Here is a 21,441-nt window from a genome sequence, read left to right as displayed (position 1 = left end):
TCAAGGTGTTAGTTGAGATCCTCAGAAGCAGTCCATGTATCGAGATGTCACTCTCTATCTTCTAATGGATTACTAACTCATACACCTGATACCTATCCTGTGTACTCAATTAAGTAACTGTAAATGTTTCTGTCAGTTTCAAACCTGCCAACACTCATCTGCCACCACTTATCTGTACACGTGGCCTTTTAATATTTTGCAACACCAGTTGTATAACATTTATGAGCAAAGAGCCAACACTTCTGCCTGCTGTAAGCATTCATCTAAATTATGTTTTGTACAAAATGTTTACTTACTCATTTGAAACTGCTTTGACCACACAATTCGTCCAGAAGATCTCTTCTCCTTGACCAAAGTCAAGGTAGGGAGCATATTTACAAGGGCATTGTGCCACAGGAGCGTCACTTTTTATGACGCTCCGGTGGCTCAATGCGCTGCTCCATATTTACTCTGTGGCTTTGAGCCACTTGGCATAACTTAATGGTGCATTGTAAATATCGTACCCTTTGATGCAGTTTTCTGTGTCAAAGGGGCGTGCAAATGAGTGATGCTGTTGGCATACCCATGCAACACCCACAGCACAAGATTTACAATGATGTGAAATCTGAGGTAGCGCCAAACAATAACACCATTCAAAAGGAAGCATTAGAGTGGTGCAACAAGGAGAATAATTTTTTTATTTTGCCTCGTTTTTTTCTCTTTCTATGCGTGCTGCATTCTGTAGCACACATAGAAGGAGCACATTGCCATTAATGGTTGATTATGTTCAGGAAGCTGCCCCTTCCTGCACATAAACAATCATCCCTGCAATGTAGGCACCCCTACTCCGTGGCGCAAGGGTGCCTAGGTTGCCGTTAGGTATCTTTTTTAGTGCCAGCGCAGGGGTGAGCACAGGGATATGCCGTATTCTTCTTAACAGGGCGCATCCAGGTGTTTTTTTAAATGACGCAGCTCGAAGCAGCAGATTTGCTTGTGGCACAGCGCTGCTCCATTTCATTGTGAATTTAGCCCAAAGTCTTCCCACATCTCTAAATGCTTCCCTGAGGACAGCAGGAAGAAATGCTGGCTTTGGTCGCCAACCCTCCTAAAGCCAGATCAGAAAAGCCCAAAACAGCAAACCCCGACTCGCATCCAGTTTGAGTCCCACCACCTTCACCTGTGCTATGAACAGAATCACCCGTCCAGTTGTAATGATATAAATGTAATGTAATGTAATGTAATGGCTCATTTGTACCGCGCAACTATCGCTCCAAGGAGCATCTAGGCGCCCATGAGTGACCAAGAGATGTAAAATGGTCGAGCTGCTTAGTTTTCGCCAGTCCAATTATCACACTAATGCTCTAACAAATAAATACACAGAGGCCTCCTGTGTCACGCCATGAAAAACATGTTTACTATTAGGGGCTTATTTACAAGCCCTTCCCTGCCCGTACGTCACTTTTTCCCATTTTAAAAGTGACGCACTGGAGGTGCAAGGGGCTTGTAAATAGGCTGCTTAGTCTTTCAAATGATGCGTGTGAAACTTCCAAATATTTCCCGTTAAAGCAGGCCTCTTTAGGTCTCGGTGAAGCGAGCGAAGCTCGCTCTCGCCAAAGACCTATAGTCAGCGTGTCTGCTTTCCAGGAGCTTTCCAGGAGGACAGCACTGGCCGCGCGCATGGCGATTTGAAAGTGCCACGCGCACGCGAACGCGCGCTGTGGCCAGGCGCTGTCTCCTGGGAAGCTCGTTTTTTTTGCTGACGTGTCGGGTTTCCTTGTTTTTTGTAGTTCGCGATCACTTGGTTGCAGCTGAAGCCCCGCCCCCGTCACAGGCGACTTTGCCTGACTTCCGGACACCAGCAGTCTTTTTCCGACTCTGGCTTCTTTCGAAATCTCGGTTTCGTTCTCTAGCGCATAGACAAAGGCGCCGCACAAGTTAAAGCAATGAAGAAATACGTGCGTGAAGATAAAGAAGGGAACTCTGCTTTGGATACAACAGCCCACTGAGCCTCTTGGTTACAGGTGGGTGAGGTGGTAGAATTGTTTCCCGAAGGCTACAAAGTGATCTCCCCAGACAGGCTCGTTTTTTTTTCCCCTTCTTCTTGGAGTCCTTATAACAATTGGTGCCAGCTCATTACTAGGGGGCCTCTGGCACGAAGCGCTATAAAAAGAAGATATGTTGCTAACAATGCGCAATAGTGACATAATCGGACGAAGCACAAAGTACGTTGTGTCCTAGCGTACAAAGAATAGCTTATTTGCCCGGCAGAATAGCACTTATTGTACCCACTTTCCAAAGAACAAAGAGAGAACGTGCGCCAACGGAAGGTTGGTTTTCACAGCTGTGCAGCTGGTGTTAAACCCGCTGAGCTAAGTCTGGACCATAAACCAGCGCGGGGGAAGAAGAGCACAAACACATGTCCAAACCCAGGAATGAAAACAGATTCGGATGTCCACGTGCGACGGCAGATGTAATTCCACCCACCCCTTCCCCACGGCCCCGCAGACCCGCTGCTGGGAGGGTTCAGTCCTCACCAGTGCTGGGAGGAGGGGTGAGGTGGGGGGACGACTGTAACACCCCCGGGCCTCGAGAGCGTCTCCATGGAGCGGCCAGTCCACCCGCCACTTAAAGTGCTATAAACGTGCTACAGAGGTGTCTCTGTGTCTCCGGCCTGGTGCAGGGTGACAAGCCCATGATTCATGGGTGGGGGCGGGGGGCTGTGCGAGCCGCCAGGACTGCGGGGAATGTGGCGAGGGAGACGCACTAATCTCCCGGGCAGGGACGGAGACTCCCGTCTGACGACTCCCGCCCGGCCAGGGGCTCTGGCTTCCATTGCCAACTGTTACCTCTATCTCCAGCGGCCCCGCTCGCCCCCACCTCGGCCCTTACCACGGGAGGTGGGGGGGGGGGCCCTCCCACAAAATGAGCCCTCGCCCCACTCGAGAGAACACTCATCCCGGGTGCTGCACCACAGACAGGCACTACACCTTGTGTATTCAGTCTCTGGCGCCTTCCTGGCTCGTAATATTTTGATTGTGGGTGTTTGTGCTTCTGATTGTGTCTGCATGTATGTGTGCGTATGAGCGCGACTTTGTGATTGTGCCCTGTGTGTTTCTGAGTCTGTGTTTTTGTGTGGGTTTGTGGGTATTTGTGTCTGGCTGTGTTTGCCTGAGTCATTTGCCATTGCGGGAATGTGTCTTTGTGTCTGTTGTGCGCCTGTCTCTATTTGTGTTCTGTGTATGCTTGTCTGTTTGTGCAACAAATCCACCGTAGATTCTGTGGTGTGCTGCTGTTCCACGTATGTTCCCTATGCCCCACCTACCATGCCTCGAGGTGCGTCCGCTGCAGAAAGAGTGAGTGTCATCTGAGAAGATATAGCGCCTCGTGAAGGACGCCCTACTCGGTGAACCGAAACCCACAAGATGACGGCGCGGGATTCCTAGACAGAGGTGTGTTGAGGTTGGTGATCGCAGTGGAAATACAGCGTCACACGCGGCATGTCACCCGCCCTGAGACAGAACCATAGTACTGAGGTGGGGAAGAGGCTGGGCCTTCTATAGCGCCCAGAAGCCGTGACAAACTGCGCAATGCGCATATACACCGTCTAATATGCGTAGACCTTTGTACTCTCTACCATTCCTACGTTACTCTTAGAGTATATCCATTCATAGCCCTTCCCCATGTATATAGAGATAACTCTAATCACCAGTCTCTTCTTTGTGTGACTTTACATCTTGTACATTTGCAATTTTTTCTGTTTGTATCTTTTATGTAACGCACGTAATCCTTAGACTTTATGTTTTGCAGCTGGTTCTTATGTAAAGCGCTCTGACACCTTCGGGTAAAGTTCGCGCTATATAAAATCGCATTAAATAAATAAATAAAAATAAAAATAGTGATAATAGAGGTAGCAGTAATACAGCATCTCAACCTCCTTTGGGGCCGACGGAGGAAAGGAGGCTGCTGGCTGCACAGCCTATAGCATACAGAAGCCATGCCAAAGTGCGTATGGGCGCTGCAGAAACATGTCTAGTATAAGCAGTAATACTAGTTCACCAGCTAACCATTCACAAACAATGTTTATATAACAATTGCAAATAAAAAAAAATTAATGCATAGCATTGTCATTTACAATGCCAATAACTCAAACTTTAATGCTGCGAGACCTATTGCATTGCAAATGCTTGTTTTTAAATGCTATTGATGGGGTCCATATCAGCCGGGTGTCTGCGAACACCCAAATCAAGCTATTCTGGGGCAACCTTGAGTGACTTCCAGACAAAGACCAACCTTTTTAAAGCCCCTGCACTCAAAGAATGAAATGTCACTTTCCTGAAGGTTGATATCTAATGGGTTCTATCACAGAAGGCCTCGAGGGCAACAAAGGCTCATTGTAGACAGACGAGGGCATACTGACAGTGGCTGGCCAGCTTCCGTCTGGGTATGTAGCCCCAGGACATCCTTTTCTAGATAACTATGGCTTTTTTAAATCTCAAATCCAGGATGCTGTTGAAAGAAGGGGTTGAAATGTTATTCTTTGTCACAGTTCCGAAGTAAATGCCCGTACTCTTCTAAAAACGTCTTGTACGTTCCATAAAAGTTGCCTGGCATCTGCAGAGAGTGTATTCCAAGGCATCGACATTGCATGTGTCTTCATAGCCTGTCTATTATTTCCATAACACTGAACAGGGGTTGTCTCTCTGACCTGCATTGACGTGGAGTTAGCAATTTTGCTCATGCTCACCAGTGCGTTTCTCATGGCCTGTCACTGACATAAGTATGCCTCATGGCCCAGCACTAATATGAAGTGGACCTAGCACTGATGTAGAGTGTGTCTCATGGCTGACACTGACATGGAGTGTGTCTCATGGTGGCCTGACACTGATGTAGAGTGTGTCTCATGGCTGACACTGACATGGAGTGTGTCGCATGGTGGGCTGACACTGATGTAGAGTGTGTCTCATGGCTGACACTGACATGGAGTATGTCTCATGGTGGCCTCACACTGATGTAGAGTGTATCTCATGGCTGACACTGACATGGACTGTGTCTCATGGTGGCCTAGCACTGATGTAGACTGTGTCTCATGACTGACACTGACATGGAGTGTGTCTCATGGTGGGCTGACACTGATGTAGAGTGTGTCTCATGGCTGACACTGACATGGAGTGTGTCTCATGGTTGCCTAGCACTGATGTAGAGTGTGTCTCATGGCTGACACTGACATGGAGTGTGTCTCATGGTGGCCTGGCACTGATGTAGAGTGTGTCTCATGGCTGACACTGACATGGAGTGTGTCTCATGGTGGCCTGGCACTGATGTAGAGTGTGTCTCATGGCTGACACTGACATGGAGTGTGTTTCATGGTAGCCTGGTTCTGATGAGAGTGTGTCTCATGGCTGACACTGGGGGGGGTGCGCCTCATCGTGGCCTGGCTCTGATGTAGAGTGTGTCTCATGGTAGCCTGGCACTAATGTAGAGTGTGTCTCATGGCTGACACTGACATGGAGTGTGTCTCATGGTGGCCTGGCTCTGATGTAGAGTGTGTCTCATGGCTGACACTGGGGGAGTGCGCCTCATGGTGGCCTGGCACTGACGTAGAGTGTGTCTCATGGCTGACACTGACGTGGAGTGTGTCTCATGGTGGCCTGGTTCTGATGTAGAGTGCGTCTCATGGCTGACACTGACGTGGAGTGGGTCTCACGTTGCCCTGGCACTGGTGTAAACTGTGTTTCATGGCTGACACTGGGGGAGTGCGTCTCATGGTGGCCGGCTCTGATGAAGAGTTTGTCTCGTGGCTGACACTGGGGGAGTGCGCCTCATGGTGGCCTGGCACTGATGTAGAGTGCGTCTCATGGCTGACACTGACGTGGAGTGGGTCTCACGTTGCCCTGGCACTGGTTTAAACTGTGTTTCATGGCTGACACTGGGGGAGTGCGTCTCATGGTGGCCGGCTCTGATGAAGAGTTTGTCTCGTGGCTGACACTGGGGGAGTGCGCCTCATGGTGGCCTGGCACTGATGTAGAGTGGGTCTCATGACTGACACTGACATGGAGTGTGTTTCATGGTGGCCTGGCACTGACATAGAGTGTGTCTCCAGGCTGACACTGACATGGAGTGTGTCTCATGGTGGTCTGGCACTGATGTAGAGTGTGTCTCATGGTGGCCTGGTACTGATGTAGAGTGTGTCTCATGGTGGCCTCACACCGATGTAGAGTGTGTCTCATGGCCGACACTGACATGGAGTGTGTCTCATGGTGGCCTCACACTGATGTAGAGTGTGTCTCATGGCCGACACTGACATGGAGTGTGTCCATGGTGGCCTGGCATTGATGTATGGTGTGTCTCCTGGCTGACACTGACATGGAGTGTGTCTCATGGTGGCCTGACACTGATGTAGAGTGTGTCTCATGGCTGACATGGAGTGTGTCTCATTTTGGCCTGGCACTGATGTAGAGTGTGTCTCTTTGCTGACACTGACATGGAGTGTGTCCATGGTGGCCTGGCACTGATGTATGGTGTGTCTCCTGGCTGACACTGACATGGAGTGTGTCTCATGGTGGCCTGGCACTGATGTAAAGTGTGTCTCCTTGCTGACACTGACATGGAGTGTGTCTCATGGTGGCCTGGCACTGATGTAGAGTGTGTCTCCTTGCTGACACTGACATGGAGTGTGTCCATGGTGGCCTGGCACTGATGTATGGTGTGTCTCCTTGCTGACACTGACATGGAGTGTGTCTCATGGTGGCCTGGCACTGATGTAGAGTGTGTCTCCTTGCTGACACTGACATGGAGTGTGTCTCATGGTGGCCTGGCACTGATGTAGAGTGTGTCTCCTTGCTGACACTGACATGGAGTGTGTCCATGGTGGCCTGGCACTGATGTAGAGTGTGTCTCATGGCCGACACTGACATGGAGTGTGTCCATGGTGGCCTGGCACTGATGTATGGTGTGTCTCCTGGCTGACACTGACATGGAGTGTGTCTCATGGTGGACTGGCACTGATGTAGAGTGTGTCTCCTGGCTGACACTGACATGGAGTGTGTCTCATGGTGCCCTGGCATGGATGTAGAGTGCGTCTCATGGCTGACACTGACGTGGAGTGGGTCTCACGTTGCCCTGGCACTGGTGTAAACTGTGTTTCATGGCTGACACTGGGGGAGTGTGTCTCATGGTGGCCTGACACTGATGTATGGTGTGTCTCATAGCTGACACTGACATGGAGTGTATCTCATGGTGGCCTGGCACTGATGTAGAGTGTGTCTCATGGCTGACACTGACGTGGAGTGTGTCTCACGTTGCCCTGGCACTGATGTAGTGTGTGTCTCATGGCTGACACTGGGGGAGTGTGTCTCATGGTGGCCTGGCTCTGATGAAGAGTTTGTCTCATGACTGACACTGACATGGAGTGTGTCTCATGGTGGCCTGGTACTGATGTAGAGTGTGTCTCATGGTGGCCTCACACCGATGTAGAGTGTGTCTCATGGCCGACACTGACATGGAGTGCATCTCATGGTGGCCTCACACTGATGTAGAGTGTGTCTCATGGCCGACACTGACATGGAGTGTGTCCATGGTGGCCTTAAACCGATGTAGAGTGTGTCTCATGGCCGACACTGACATGGAGTGTGTCCATGGTGGCCTGGCACTGATGTATGGTGTGTCTCCTGGCTGACACTGACATGGAGTGTGTCTCATGGTGGCCTCACACTGATGTAGAGTATGTCTCATGGCCGACACTGACACGGAGTGCGTCCATGGTGGCCTGGCACTGATGTAGAGTGTGTCTCATGGCTGACACTGACATGGAGTGTGTCTCATGGTGGCCTGACACTGATGTAGAGTGTGTCTCATGGCTGACATGGAGTGTGTCTCATTTTGGCCTGGCACTGATGTAGAGTGTGTCTCCTTGCTGACACTGACATGGAGTGTGTCCATGGTGGCCTGGCACTGATGTATGGTGTGTCTCCTGGCTGACACTGACATGGAGTGTGTCTCATGGTGGCCTGGCACTGATGTAAAGTGTGTCTCCTTGCTGACACTGACATGGAGTGTGTCTCATGGTGGCCTGGCACTGATGTAGAGTGTGTCTCCTTGCTGACACTGACATGGAGTGTGTCCATGGTGGCCTGGCACTGATGTATGGTGTGTCTCCTTGCTGACACTGACATGGAGTGTGTCTCATGGTGGCCTGGCACTGATGTAGAGTGTGTCTCCTTGCTGACACTGACATGGAGTGTGTCTCATGGTGGCCTGGCACTGATGTAGAGTGTGTCTCCTTGCTGACACTAACATGGAGTGTGTCTCATGGTGGCCTGGCACTGATGTAGAGTGTGTCTCCTTGCTGACACTGACATGGAGTGTGTCCATGGTGGCCTGGCACTGATGTAGAGTGTGTCTCATGGCCGACACTGACATGGAGTGTGTCCATGGTGGCCTGGCACTGATGTATGGTGTGTCTCCTGGCTGACACTGACATGGAGTGTGTCTCATGGTGGCCTGGCACTGATGTAGAGTGTGTCTCCTGGCTGACACTGACATGGAGTGTGTGTCATGGTGCCCTGGCATGGATGTAGAGTGCGTCTCATGGCTGACACTGACGTGGAGTGGGTCTCACGTTGCCCTGGCACTGGTGTAAACTGTGTTTCATGGCTGACACTGGGGGAGTGTGTCTCATGGTGGCCTGACACTGATGTATGGTGTGTCTCATAGCTGACACTGTCATGGAGTGTATCTCATGGTGGACTGGCACTGATGTAGAGTGTGTCTCATGGCTGACACTGACGTGGAGTGTGTCTCACGTTACCCTGGCACTGATGTAGTGTGTGTCTCATGACTGACACTGACATGGAGTGTGTCTCATGGTGGCCTGGTACTGATGTAGAGTGTGTCTCATGGTGGCCTCACACCGATGTAGAGTGTGTCTCATGGCCGACACTGACATGGAGTGCGTCTCATGGTGGCCTGGCACTGATGTTGAGTGTGTCTCCTTGCTGACACTGACATGGAGTGTGTCTCATGGTGGCCTGGCACTGATGTAGAGTGTGTCTCCTTGCTGACACTGACATGGAGTGTGTCTCATGGTGGCCTGGCACTGATGTAGAGTGTGTCTCCTGGCTGACACTGACATGGAGTGTGTCTCATGGTGCCCTGGCATGGATGTAGAGTGTGTGTCATGGCTGACCTGGCACTGATGTAGAGTGTGTCTCATGACTGACACTGACATGGAGTGTGTCTCATGGCTGACACTGACGTGGAGTGTGCCTCATGGTGGCCTGGCACTGATGTAGAGTGTGTCTCATGGCTGATACTGACATGGAGTGTACCTCATGGTGGTTGGCTCTGATGTAGAGTGTGTCTGATGGCTGATATTGAGATGGAGTGTGTCTCATGGTGCCCTTGCACTGATGTATGGTGTGTCTCCTGGCTGACACTGACATGGAGTGTGTCTCATGGTGGCCTCACACTGATGTAGAGTATGTCTCATGGCCGACACTGACACGGAGTGCGTCTCATGGTGGCCTGGCACTGATGTAGAGTGTGTCTCATGGCTGACACTGACATGGAGTGTGTCTCATGGTGGCCTGACACTGATGTAGAGTGTGTCTCATGGCTGACATGGAGTGTGTCTCATTGTGGCCTGGCACTGATGTAGAGTGTGTCTCCTTGCTGACACTGACATGGAGTGTGTCCATGGTGGCCTGGAACTGATGTATGGTGTGTCTCCTGGCTGACACTGACATGGAGTGTGTCTCATGGTGGCCTGGCACTGATGTAAAGTGTGTCTCCTTGCTGACACTGACATGGAGTGTGTCTCATGGTGGCCTGGCACTGATTTAGAGTGTGTCTCCTTGCTGACACTGACATGGAGTGTGTCCATGGTGGCCTGGCACTGATGTATGGTGTGTCTCCTTGCTGACACTGACATGGAGTGTGTCTCATGGTGGCCTGGCACTGATGTGGAGAAGTGTGGCTCACTGGTTAGAGCAGGCAGACCCTGAAGCAGAGGTCAGACCCGGGACCAGGGTTCAATTCCTGACGCGGCAGGGTCTTGAGCTCAAATGTCCATGGACTCGATAATTCTCGCTTCGGTGCCTGACCTAATCATGGGTTCACACTCTGCAACTCTGGGCATTAAGCTTGCTTAATCTCCACAACGGCCCCCCTGCGGCGGGATGCCTGGCTTTCACCTTGGGGATGCCCTGTAGGGGCTATCTCACAGGGAAAAAGCCAGGACGGGTTCCCAAGGCAAGCGCGGAGATACCCCTTCGGGGGTCGATTCAGGCGCTATATAAGAAACATAATAAAATAATAATAATAATGTAGAGTGTGTCTCCTTGCTGACACTGACATGGAGTGTGTCTCATGGTGGCCTGGCACGGATGTAGAGTGTGTCTCCTTGCTGACACTGACATGGAGTGTGTCCATGGTGGCCTGGCACTGATGTAGAGTGTGTCTCATGGCCGACACTGACATGGAGTGTGTCCATGGTGGCCTGGCACTGATGTATGGTGTGTCTCCTGGCTGACACTGACATGGAGTGTGTCTCATGGTGGACTGGCACTGATGTAGAGTGTGTCTCCTGGCTGACACTGACATGGAGTGTGTCTCATGGTGCCCTGGCATGGATGTAGAGTGCGTCTCATGGCTGACACTGACGTGGAGTGGGTCTCACGTTGCCCTGGCACTGGTGTAAACTGTGTTTCATGGCTGACACTGGGGGAGTGTGTCTCATGGTGGCCTGACACTGATGTATGGTGTGTCTCATAGCTGACACTGACATGGAGTGTATCTCATGGTGGCCTGGCACTGATGTAGAGTGTATCTCATGGCTGACACTGACGTGGAGTGTGTCTCACGTTGCCCTGGCACTGATGTAGTGTGTGTCTCATGGCTGACACTGGGGGAGTGTGTCTCATGGTGGCCTGGCTCTGATGAAGAGTTTGTCTCATGACTGACACTGACATGGAGTGTGTCTCATGGTGGCCTGGTACTGATGTAGAGTGTGTCTCATGGTGGCCTCACACCGATGTAGAGTGTGTCTCATGGCCGACACTGACATGGAGTGCGTCTCATGGTGGCCTCACACTGATGTAGAGTGTGTCTCATGGCCGACACTGACATGGAGTGTGTCCATGGTGGCCTTAAACCGATGTAGAGTGTGTCTCATGGCCGACACTGACATGGAGTGTGTCCATGGTGGCCTGGCACTGATGTATGGTGTGTCTCCTGGCTGACACTGACATGGAGTGTGTCTCATGGTGGCCTCACACTGATGTAGAGTATGTCTCATGGCCGACACTGACACGGAGTGCGTCCATGGTGGCCTGGCACTGATGTAGAGTGTGTCTCATGGCTGACACTGACATGGAGTGTGTCTCATGGTGGCCTGACACTGATGTAGAGTGTGTCTCATGGCTGACATGGAGTGTGTCTCATTTTGGCCTGGCACTGATGTAGAGTGTGTCTCCTTGCTGACACTGACATGGAGTGTGTCCATGGTGGCCTGGCACTGATGTATGGTGTGTCTCCTGGCTGACACTGACATGGAGTGTGTCTCATGGTGGCCTGGCACTGATGTAAAGTGTGTCTCCTTGCTGACACTGACATGGAGTGTGTCTCATGGTGGCCTGGCACTGATGTAGAGTGTGTCTCCTTGCTGACACTGACATGGAGTGTGTCCATGGTGGCCTGGCACTGATGTATGGTGTGTCTCCTTGCTGACACTGACATGGAGTGTGTCTCATGGTGGCCTGGCACTGATGTAGAGTGTGTCTCCTTGCTGACACTGACATGGAGTGTGTCTCATGGTGGCCTGGCACTGATGTAGAGTGTGTCTCCTTGCTGACACTAACATGGAGTGTGTCTCATGGTGGCCTGACACTGATGTAGAGTGTGTCTCCTTGCTGACACTGACATGGAGTGTGTCCATGGTGGCCTGGCACTGATGTAGAGTGTGTCTCATGGCCGACACTGACATGGAGTGTGTCCATGGTGGCCTGGCACTGATGTATGGTGTGTCTCCTGGCTGACACTGACATGGAGTGTGTCTCATGGTGGCCTGGCACTGATGTAGAGTGTGTCTCCTGGCTGACACTGACATGGAGTGTGTGTCATGGTGCCCTGGCATGGATGTAGAGTGCGTCTCATGGCTGACACTGACGTGGAGTGGGTCTCACGTTGCCCTGGCACTGGTGTAAACTGTGTTTCATGGCTGACACTGGGGGAGTGTGTTTCATGGTGGCCTGACACTGATGTATGGTGTGTCTCATAGCTGACACTGTCATGGAGTGTATCTCATGGTGGACTGGCACTGATGTAGAGTGTGTCTCATGGTGGCCTGGCACTGATGTAGAGTGTGTCTCCTGGCTGACACTGACATGGAGTGTGTGTCATGGTGCCCTGGCATGGATGTAGAGTGCGTCTCATGGCTGACACTGACGTGGAGTGGGTCTCACGTTGCCCTGGCACTGGTGTAAACTGTGTTTCATGGCTGACACTGGGGGAGTGTGTCTCATGGTGGCCTGACACTGATGTAGAGTGTGTCTCATGGCTGACATGGAGTGTGTCTCATTTTGGCCTGGCACTGATGTAGAGTGTGTCTCCTTGCTGACACTGACATGGAGTGTGTCCATGGTGGCCTGGCACTGATGTATGGTGTGTCTCCTGGCTGACACTGACATGGAGTGTGTCTCATGGTGGCCTGGCACTGATGTAAAGTGTGTCTCATAGCTGACACTGTCATGGAGTGTATCTCATGGTGGACTGGCACTGATGTAGAGTGTGTCTCATGGCTGACACTGACGTGGAGTGTGTCTCACGTTACCCTGGCACTGATGTAGTGTGTGTCTCATGACTGACACTGACATGGAGTGTGTCTCATGGTGGCCTGGTACTGATGTAGAGTGTGTCTCATGGTGGCCTCACACCGATGTAGAGTGTGTCTCATGGCCGACACTGACATGGAGTGCGTCTCATGGTGGCCTGGCACTGATGTTGAGTGTGTCTCCTTGCTGACACTGACATGGAGTGTGTCTCATGGTGGCCTGGCACTGATGTAGAGTGTGTCTCCTTGCTGACACTGACATGGAGTGTGTCTCATGGTGGCCTGGCACTGATGTAGAGTGTGTCTCCTGGCTGACACTGACATGGAGTGTGTCTCATGGTGCCCTGGCATCGATGTAGAGTGTGTGTCATGGCTGACCTGGCACTGATGTAGAGTGTGTCTCATGACTGACACTGACATGGAGTGTGTCTCATGGCTGACACTGACGTGGAGTGTGCCTCATGGTGGCCTGGCACTGATGTAGAGTGTGTCTCATGGCTGATACTGACATGGAGTGTGCCTCATGGTGGTCTGGCTCTGATGTAGAGTGTGTCTGATGGCTGATATTGAGATGGAGTGTGTCTCATGGTGCCCTTGCACTGATGTAAAGTGCGTCTTATGGCTGACACCGACATGGGGTGTGTCTCACGTTGCCCTGGCACTGATGTAGAGTGTGTCTCATGGCTGACACTGACGTGGAGTGTGTCTCACGTTGCCCTGGCACTGATGCAGAGTGTGTCTCATGGCTGACACTGGGGGAGTGTGTCTCATGGTGGCCTGCCACTGATGTAAAGTGTGTCGCATGGCTGACACTGACGTGGAGTGTGTCTCTTGGTGGCCTGGCACTGATGTAGAGTGGGTCTCATGACTGACACTGACATGGAGTGTGTCTCATGGTGGCCTGGTACTGATGTAGAGTGTGTCTCATGGTGGCCTCACACTGATGTAGAGTGTATCTCATGGCCGACACTGACATGGAGTGTGTCCATGGTGGCCTGGCACTGATGTAGAGTGGGAAACATCCTTTACAACGCAACTTTTACCACGCAGTGCCTTTACGACGCAACTCTTACAACGCAAACCATTACAACGCATTGCGCTGGGGGGCGCTCTAGGATAGGGAATGTGTTTAATGTACTATCCAACACCTTCCCTACTATCCACGGGGACTGGAGTTGGAATAGTAAATTAAACAATTCACTATCCAGCGCCTAAAAGCACTATGAGTTGTAATGGTATGCGTTGTAAAAACAGCGTTGTAAAAGCATGCGATGTAAAAGCATGCGTTGTAATGTCATACATCCATGTAGAGTGTGTCTCCTTGCTGACACTGACATGGAGTGTGTCTCATGGTGGCCTGGCACTGATGTAGAGTGTGTCTCCTGGCTGACACTGACATGGAGTGTGTCGCATGGTGGCCTGGCACTGATGTAGAGTGAGTCTCATGGCTGACACTGACATGGAGTGTGTCTCATGGTGCCCTGGCATGGATGTAGAGTGTGTGTCATGGCTGACCTGGCACTGATGTAGAGTGTGTCTCATGACTGACACTGACATGGAGTGTGTCTCATGGCTGACACTGATGTGGAGTGTGTCTCATGGTGGCCTCACACTGATGTAGAGTGTGTCTCATGGCCGACACTGACATGGAGTGTGTCCATGGTGGCCTGGCACTGATGTAGAGTGGGAAACATCCTTTACAACGCAACTTTTACCACGCAGTGTGTAGGAGAGTAGGGTCTGCAATCCTATGATCACCCAGATTTTTGCTTTTTGCTGCACTGGTTTACGACTTTCCCTGGCTGTGGGCCTGCTAATCAGACCCACAGCCTAGCTGTTCTCTCTATCCAAATTGTACTCAGGTACTGAATTGGCACTGGGCCCTCTCCAAGTCCCTGTACCCAGGGCTGAGGTGTACCCAGAAGTCTCCCAGGGGCTGAAGCATGTATTATGCCACCCCTGGGCTGACTAACTAAACTGACACAACTGGCTGCACGATAGCTGGGGCAAGGTGGTGTACTCACCCTTTGCTTTAGATATAGTATACCTATATCTAACCCTAAAATGGACACACAGATCTCCTATCAGTCACTCCTATGGCAGGCCTTAACAATCCTGAAGGCAGAGTGCTTGGAATCGTGTGAGATGGTGCTCTGGCATGAGCTGAGCCTGTCTGCGGCTTTCGGGATCCATCCCTTAGCCGTTTCCATGATATCGCATACCATATACTCTTAAGTGCATTATAATCCTCGCGGTTATATGCCAACTCTGGTATCGCTTTATCAAAACATGTCGAGTAAGGTGTCATACGAATTGGAATACTAACCCCTCGCCAATTCTGGTGACGGGGTTAGCCTTCCACCCTTCTAGAGGGACACGACATGTATGTAACCCCTAACCCCGGTTAAAGTCAAACAGAGCCTCAGCTCCACAAAATGGATGCTGCCACCGAGACACAAGTCTGCCCTCCTGCTTCTGGGAGTCCTCCCAGAGCAGGAGATAAGGACAAAGCGTTTCCTGCCAGGGGCGGTGCCAGCACCATCCCAGACAGGATTTTGTGTATCCTAGGTAGGCAGGGCTTCAGAGGAAGGTGACTGCAAGTGGCACCCCGGTGCTCACTATGCATAGGCCGGCTTGAACCAGTTCCAGGGACACTCCAGACCCTGAGCTGGGGAAAAGCCCGCCAAGGAAGTGGGTGTAACCACCCCCCTCCTGGTCCCACCCATAGGGCAGGACCTAGTCGCGTGCAGGCCCCCTTTTCCCAGATAAAGGTAGGAGCAGGCCCCCTTCCAAATTAGATCATCTTTGGAATCAAGACACGACTTTCTGCGAAAGGACTTCAAGATTTCCTTCTTCAAGATTCTCCCTTGTGACTAAGGAGTAGTCACCCTGCATCCGCAGGCACCATTGCAAGAACACTGCGGTCTGCTGTAAGTCCTTCCTCCGGAATCCGACTGCCCAGCTCGACAAGACCCGGCTTCCCTGGCACCTCCGACCTCTACTCACCTCTACAGCCAAGCTGAGAACCGTGAGTGCGACGAGACCTCAAGGGACCGACTATTGCCAAGACTGCACGACTTCTGCACAGCAAGCCCGCCGAGTAATTTCCTGGCGAGTGCTTTGGGGTCCGAGAAGCCCCGACCCTGAGCAGCTCCAGCACCGAAGAGTAGCCCCCCAGCATCTCCACGATCGGCGTGGGGCCCTTCTGCTTTTTGCTGCTCACCGTGTTGTTTGGCTACTAGCCCGCTGGCTTGTGGCCTTCTGAACGACGCCCGACGACATCACTGCTGCTAGTCTGGTTGCTCCAGACTGGCTCTTGCTCCCTTCCAGAAGAGGAGCACCCCGGACCCTCCTGGTCCACTCAAGACGCCATTTTGAGTCCACCGCGTGGGCTTGAATTAGCCAAGGCTTTGTTGCCCAATCCTGGGTTCTTCGACGCCGACAGCTTCATCCATCGTGGGACAGCTCGCCTCTCCATCTTGGTCGCCGACAACGCCTCCTGGTCCGTGAGATCTGCAGAGCACAGCGTCGCCCACTCACCTAGTCGAGGTGACTACCATCCGGTGCCCTCCTGGTACCCACTGACTACTGGCTAGTAGTCACGAACTTGGTCCCCTCTGCTTTCAGGTGTCATCCATCTTCCAGATCCAGGCTTGGATCACTTCGAACTATCTTCACTGGTCGCCTGCCAGCATCTTTCTTCCAGGCTCCTGGTCCGGCAACGAGGATTCCCGACGTCTTTTGAGACCTATGCAGCTGCAGCCCCTGGGCTAGGTAACTTCGGCATTTTGGTGCCCCAGCATAGCCTCACTATCCAAGGGTCAGGATCCACTGTCGTTTTCTCCCTACCAGGTCGGGTTCGCCCGTGAACACTAACTTTAGCGTTACTAGCTACCATAGACTTTGTCCCGCATCCCGCGTGAGAGTGCACACTCTGCACCCGAGTACCCTAGGCCTCCTAGAAGTAATCTAACGATTCCATAGTCAAGTCCTAGCGATTCCAAAGCCTATTAGTACTGTACTTACCTGCTAGTAATTTCGCATTCCACTTTTAAAGTATATGGTTTTTCGTGCCCCTCGGGCATTTGTGTATACCGTGCTAACTTAAGTATTTTCGTAAGAGTTTTGTTGTGTGCCTAGCACCCTGTCCTCATAAAGAGTACAGGGCTGTTGTGATTCTAATAAATACATTGTTTATTTTCATAACACTTGTGTGGTGTCCTTTCACTGGGTGTTCAAGGGGTAATGTGATGGTAAAACAGCTGGCTTAACACGCCCTCTAGAGTCTTAGCCTTAGACTGCTCGTGTCCATGCTACTAGGATAGCTGGTCTATAAGGTTGACTTACAACCAATCATCAATAAGGGTTGTTTGGACTGATATATAGTGATCACTAGAATAGTGAACACTGCACATCAGGCCAACTTCTCACGTTGGTGAGCAGCGGTTGGGATTTGAGCTTGCTGTTGTTTTACCACACATATCCTAAGAATATCTTGTGAAAGATCACATAAGTACTAAAGGTACATATAACTTAGCTTAGAATACTCTGAGTTCTACTGAACCAGCTGTTGTAGCTCCTAGGGCCTAGCACACCCTAAACTACAACTCTAGCAAGGGATCAGTAGGCAAACATATAGTGTAGGTAAGTGCACCACTTACACCTCACTAGAAAAGCATGTCTAACCATGGAGAGTCCACTGAGACTCCCCTGGTAAGTGTTGACCCTCCACAGGTCACTTCCAGATATGTAGCTCTCAGTTTCCAGGAGATGAGACAAGTCTGTACCTCCAGGAAACTGAAGCAGGGGTCTAACCCCACCATTCCCTTTCTGATAGGTCTCTTAGAGACATATGATGCCAGAAAGATTTCTCAGTTACATGAGAATATGCCAGCCTTAGAGGGAACCTCTGGGGATCCAGACCTCCCCAACACTGCTACAGCAGTTGAGGAGGAGGATCAAGAAGAACTCTCTGGGGATGAGGTAGACAAAGGTCTTGAGGTAGTCAGAAGGCTAACCAGGGCCAACTTAGACTTACTTTGGCTAGGATCTGGGGGACCCCCAGTACTAACCCGAAGTGGGCCTAACCTTGGAGTTAGGAGAGATAGATCTCTTTCTAGGGACTCCAATAGATCTCTGCACTCTAATGCCTCTTCCCAGAGGAGGAGGAACTCTCCACAGAGGAGAGTGACTTCCCCTCAGAGAATAGAGCATGAAGCTAGAATGAGACAGGCTGCTCTGAGGATTGAAAGGGAAGAACTTGCCCTGGCCAAAGAAAAGCTTGCCTTTGCTAGAGAGCAGCAGATGAGTGGGCTAGCTCCCACTGGTGGCAGCAATCTCCCAAGAGATAGAGAGAAGGGTTTAGATACTAAACACCTGACTAAGATAGTGCCCCCCTTTAAGCAAGGGGATGATATCCAGAAATGGATGGCTGCTTTGGAGAGGGCCTGCACTGTGCAGTGCATTCCCCGAAGTCAGTGGGCAGCTATACTGTGGCTCTCCTTTGATGGTAAAGGTAGAGATAAGCTCCTCACTACAAGAGTGGAGGATGCTAATGATTACCAGGTCCTGAAAAATGCACTGGTTGCTGGGTTTGGTTTAACCACTGAGCAGTACAGGTTGCTGTTCAGAGACACCCAGAAAACTCAGTCTCAGGACTGGTCTGACTTTGTGGATTGTGCCACTAAGGCTTTGGAGGGCTGGTTGCTGGGTAGCAAGGTTACAGATTACACAGGATTGTATAATCTTATGATGAGAGAACAGATTTTAAACAATTGTCAGAACCAGTTGTTGCACCAGCACCATGTTGATTCAGATCTGACCTCTCCCCAAGAATTGGGAAAGAAGGCAGACAAATGGGTCAGGACAAGGATCAAGCAGAACCAGAACCAGAACCAGGGTGGTCAGAAGAAAGCAGACCAGAAGGGTAATGCAAAGAGTGAACAAAATGACCAGAAGTCTTCACCAGGTCCCCAACAAACCAAAGAGGGTGGGGGTCAGGCTTCCCAGAAGAAGAAGACTCAAGAAGGCCAGTCAAAAAGGTGGTGCCAGTACTGCAAAAGTAAGTCTCACTGGTTTAGTGAGTGCACCAAAAGAGGAGGACAAACTCCTGCCACTACAGCCCCTAAGGCAACTGCACCCCCTAGTAAAGTCAGTAGTGGTAGTGTACCTCCCAAGGCATTAGTTGGGTTAACCTTGGGTACTGAGGGATCTGACAACTTAGTTGGCACACTCACTCAGGCTGTCCTTGTCTGTACAGGGGATATGGATATGTCCCCTGAGATAAGTCCCAATACTTTGGGCAAATACAGGCAGACACCTTTGATTAATGGCAAAATGGCTCAGGCCTATAGGGACACTTGTGCCAGTGTCACCATGGTGACAACTAACTTTGTGGACCCTGGACAGATCATGCCAGGTACTGATTTCCTGGTGACCAATGCTAGCAACGTCACTACTAGTCATAGTGTGGCGATTGTGGCTTTCTCCTGGGGTGGAGTGAAGGGACAAAAGAAAGTTGTAGTCAGTTCAGACCTCCCAGTTGATTGTTTGTTGGGCAATGATTTGGAGTCATCACAATGGTCAGAAGTGGAGCAGAGGACTCACATGGAAATGTTAGGCTTGCCAGCACATGTGCTTGCTGTGACTAGGTCACAGGCCAGAAAATGCCCCACTGAACAGGTGCTGGATCCTGAAATTATGGACCAGACACCTCCCAAGAAGAAGAGCAGTAGGGTTAAGGCTTTGCCTTCCCCCTTGCCCCAGGTTGAGGATCAAGTCTCTGAGGAGGCTGATCTGAGAGAACTGAGGGAAACTGAGCCTAAAGAGCTTGAACTTGATCAAGTTGAGTTTCTGGGCTCAGGGGGACCCTCCAGAGCAGACCTGGGGAAGGCACAGTTAGACTGCCCTTCCCTTGAACCCCTCAGACATCAGGCTGCTGCTGAGGCTGCAGGGAATGCCACAGGTGCCCACAGGGTATACTGGGAAGATGGACTCCTGTACTCTGAGTCAAGAGACCCCAAGCCTGGTGCAACCAGGAGGCTGGTCATCCCCTTGTCTCTGAGAGGTTTCCTTCTCACCTTGGCCCATGAGATTCCCCTTGCAGGTCACTTAGGCCAGACAAAGACTTGGGACAGGCTTGTCTCACACTTTCACTGGCCCCACATGAATGAGAATACCAAGGAGTTTTGTCGCTCCTGTGTCACTTGCCAAGCCAGTGGTAAGTCAGGTGGCACAACAAAGGCCCCCCTCATACCACTACCTGTGGTGGGGGTTCCCTTTGAAAGAGTGGGGATTGACATTGTTGGCCCAATGGAACCCCAGACAGCATCAGGGCACAAGTTTATACTGGTGGTGGTGGATCATGCCACCAGGTATCCTGAAGCTATACCACTTAGGACCACTACAGCACCTGTAGTGGCAAGAGCCCTAGTTGGAGTGTTCTCCAGAGTGGGTTTCCCTAAGGAGGTCGTTTCTGACAGAGGTACAAACTTCATGTCAGGATATCTGACTGCAATGTGGAAGGAGTGTGGTGTGAACTACAAGTTCACCACACCCTATCATCCACAATGCAATGGGCTTGTTGAGAGATTCAACAGGACCCTCAAAGGGATGATTCATGGACTACCTGAAACTCTTAGGAGAAGATGGGATGTCCTGATCCCCTGCCTCTTGTTTGCTTACAGAGAGGTCCCACAGAAGGGGGTTGGCTACAGCCCTTTTGAGCTTCTGTATGGGCATCCTGTGAGAGGACCCCTGTGTTTGGTGAAGGAAGGATGGGAGAGACCTCTCAAAAAGCCTGCAACCAACATAGTGGACTATGTACTTGGTCTCCGCTCCAGGATGGCTGAGTACATGGAAAAGGCATCTAAAAACCTTGAGGCCAGCCAAGAACTTCAAAAAGCTTGGCATGACCAAAAGGCTGTTCTGACTGTGTACCAGCCAGGACAGAAGGTGTGGGTGCTGGAGCCAGTGGCCCCAGCAGCTCTGAAAGACAAATGGTCTGGGCCCCACACCATCATTGAGCAAAAGGGAGGGGTTACCTACTTGGTGGACCTTGGAACTCCCAGGAGCCCTCTCAGAGAGCTCCATGTTAACAGGCTCAAGGCATGTGTTGACAGGAAGGACATGAGCTTGCTCATGGCCACAGATGAGGGACAGGAAGAAGAGAGTGACCCTCTCCCAGACCTGCTCACTCAGAATCCTGATGATGGATCAGTTGATGGTGTTGTCTTTTGTGGCAGCCTCACTGAACATCAGCAACAGGATTGCAGGCAAGTTCTGCAATCCTTCAGACATATGTTCTCTCTGACACCCAGCCAAACTGATTGGTGTACCCATGATGTTGACACTGGAGACAGTCTGCCTGTCAAGAGTAAAATCTACAGACAGCCTGATCATGTTAGAGACTGCATCAAAACTGAAGTGCAGAAAATGTTGGAGCTGGGAGTCATTGAGCCCTCAGATAGCCCTTGGGCTAGCCCAGTAGTTCTAGTGCCAAAGCCTCACACCCAGGGTGGTAAGAAAGAGATGAGGTTTTGCGTAGACTACAGAGGCCTCAATGCAGTCACTAAGACTGATGCCCACCCAATACCAAGAGCAGATGAACTTATAGATAAATTGGCTTCTGCCAACTT

General features: G+C 51.2%; 1 long non-coding RNA gene across 1 annotated transcript in view; it reads left to right on the top strand.

Moving 5' to 3' along the window:
* Positions 1 to 1,864: 1,864 nt before the first annotated feature.
* LOC144755903 (uncharacterized) overlaps positions 1,865 to 21,441 on the top strand; it is a 31,726-nt gene continuing 12,149 nt past the window's right edge. The window contains exon 1 of the long non-coding RNA XR_013594993.1: positions 1,865 to 2,000. This is a non-coding gene — a long non-coding RNA (uncharacterized LOC144755903). The remainder of the gene's footprint in view (positions 2,001 to 21,441) is intronic.

The sequence above is a fragment of the Lissotriton helveticus genome, chromosome 5_1 (assembly GCF_964261635.1).
Source record: "Lissotriton helveticus chromosome 5_1, aLisHel1.1, whole genome shotgun sequence".
Classification (NCBI taxonomy): Eukaryota; Metazoa; Chordata; class Amphibia; order Caudata; family Salamandridae; genus Lissotriton; species Lissotriton helveticus.
Note: the sequence above shows the minus strand (reverse complement) of the source record. Positions and strands in the feature narration are given on the sequence as shown.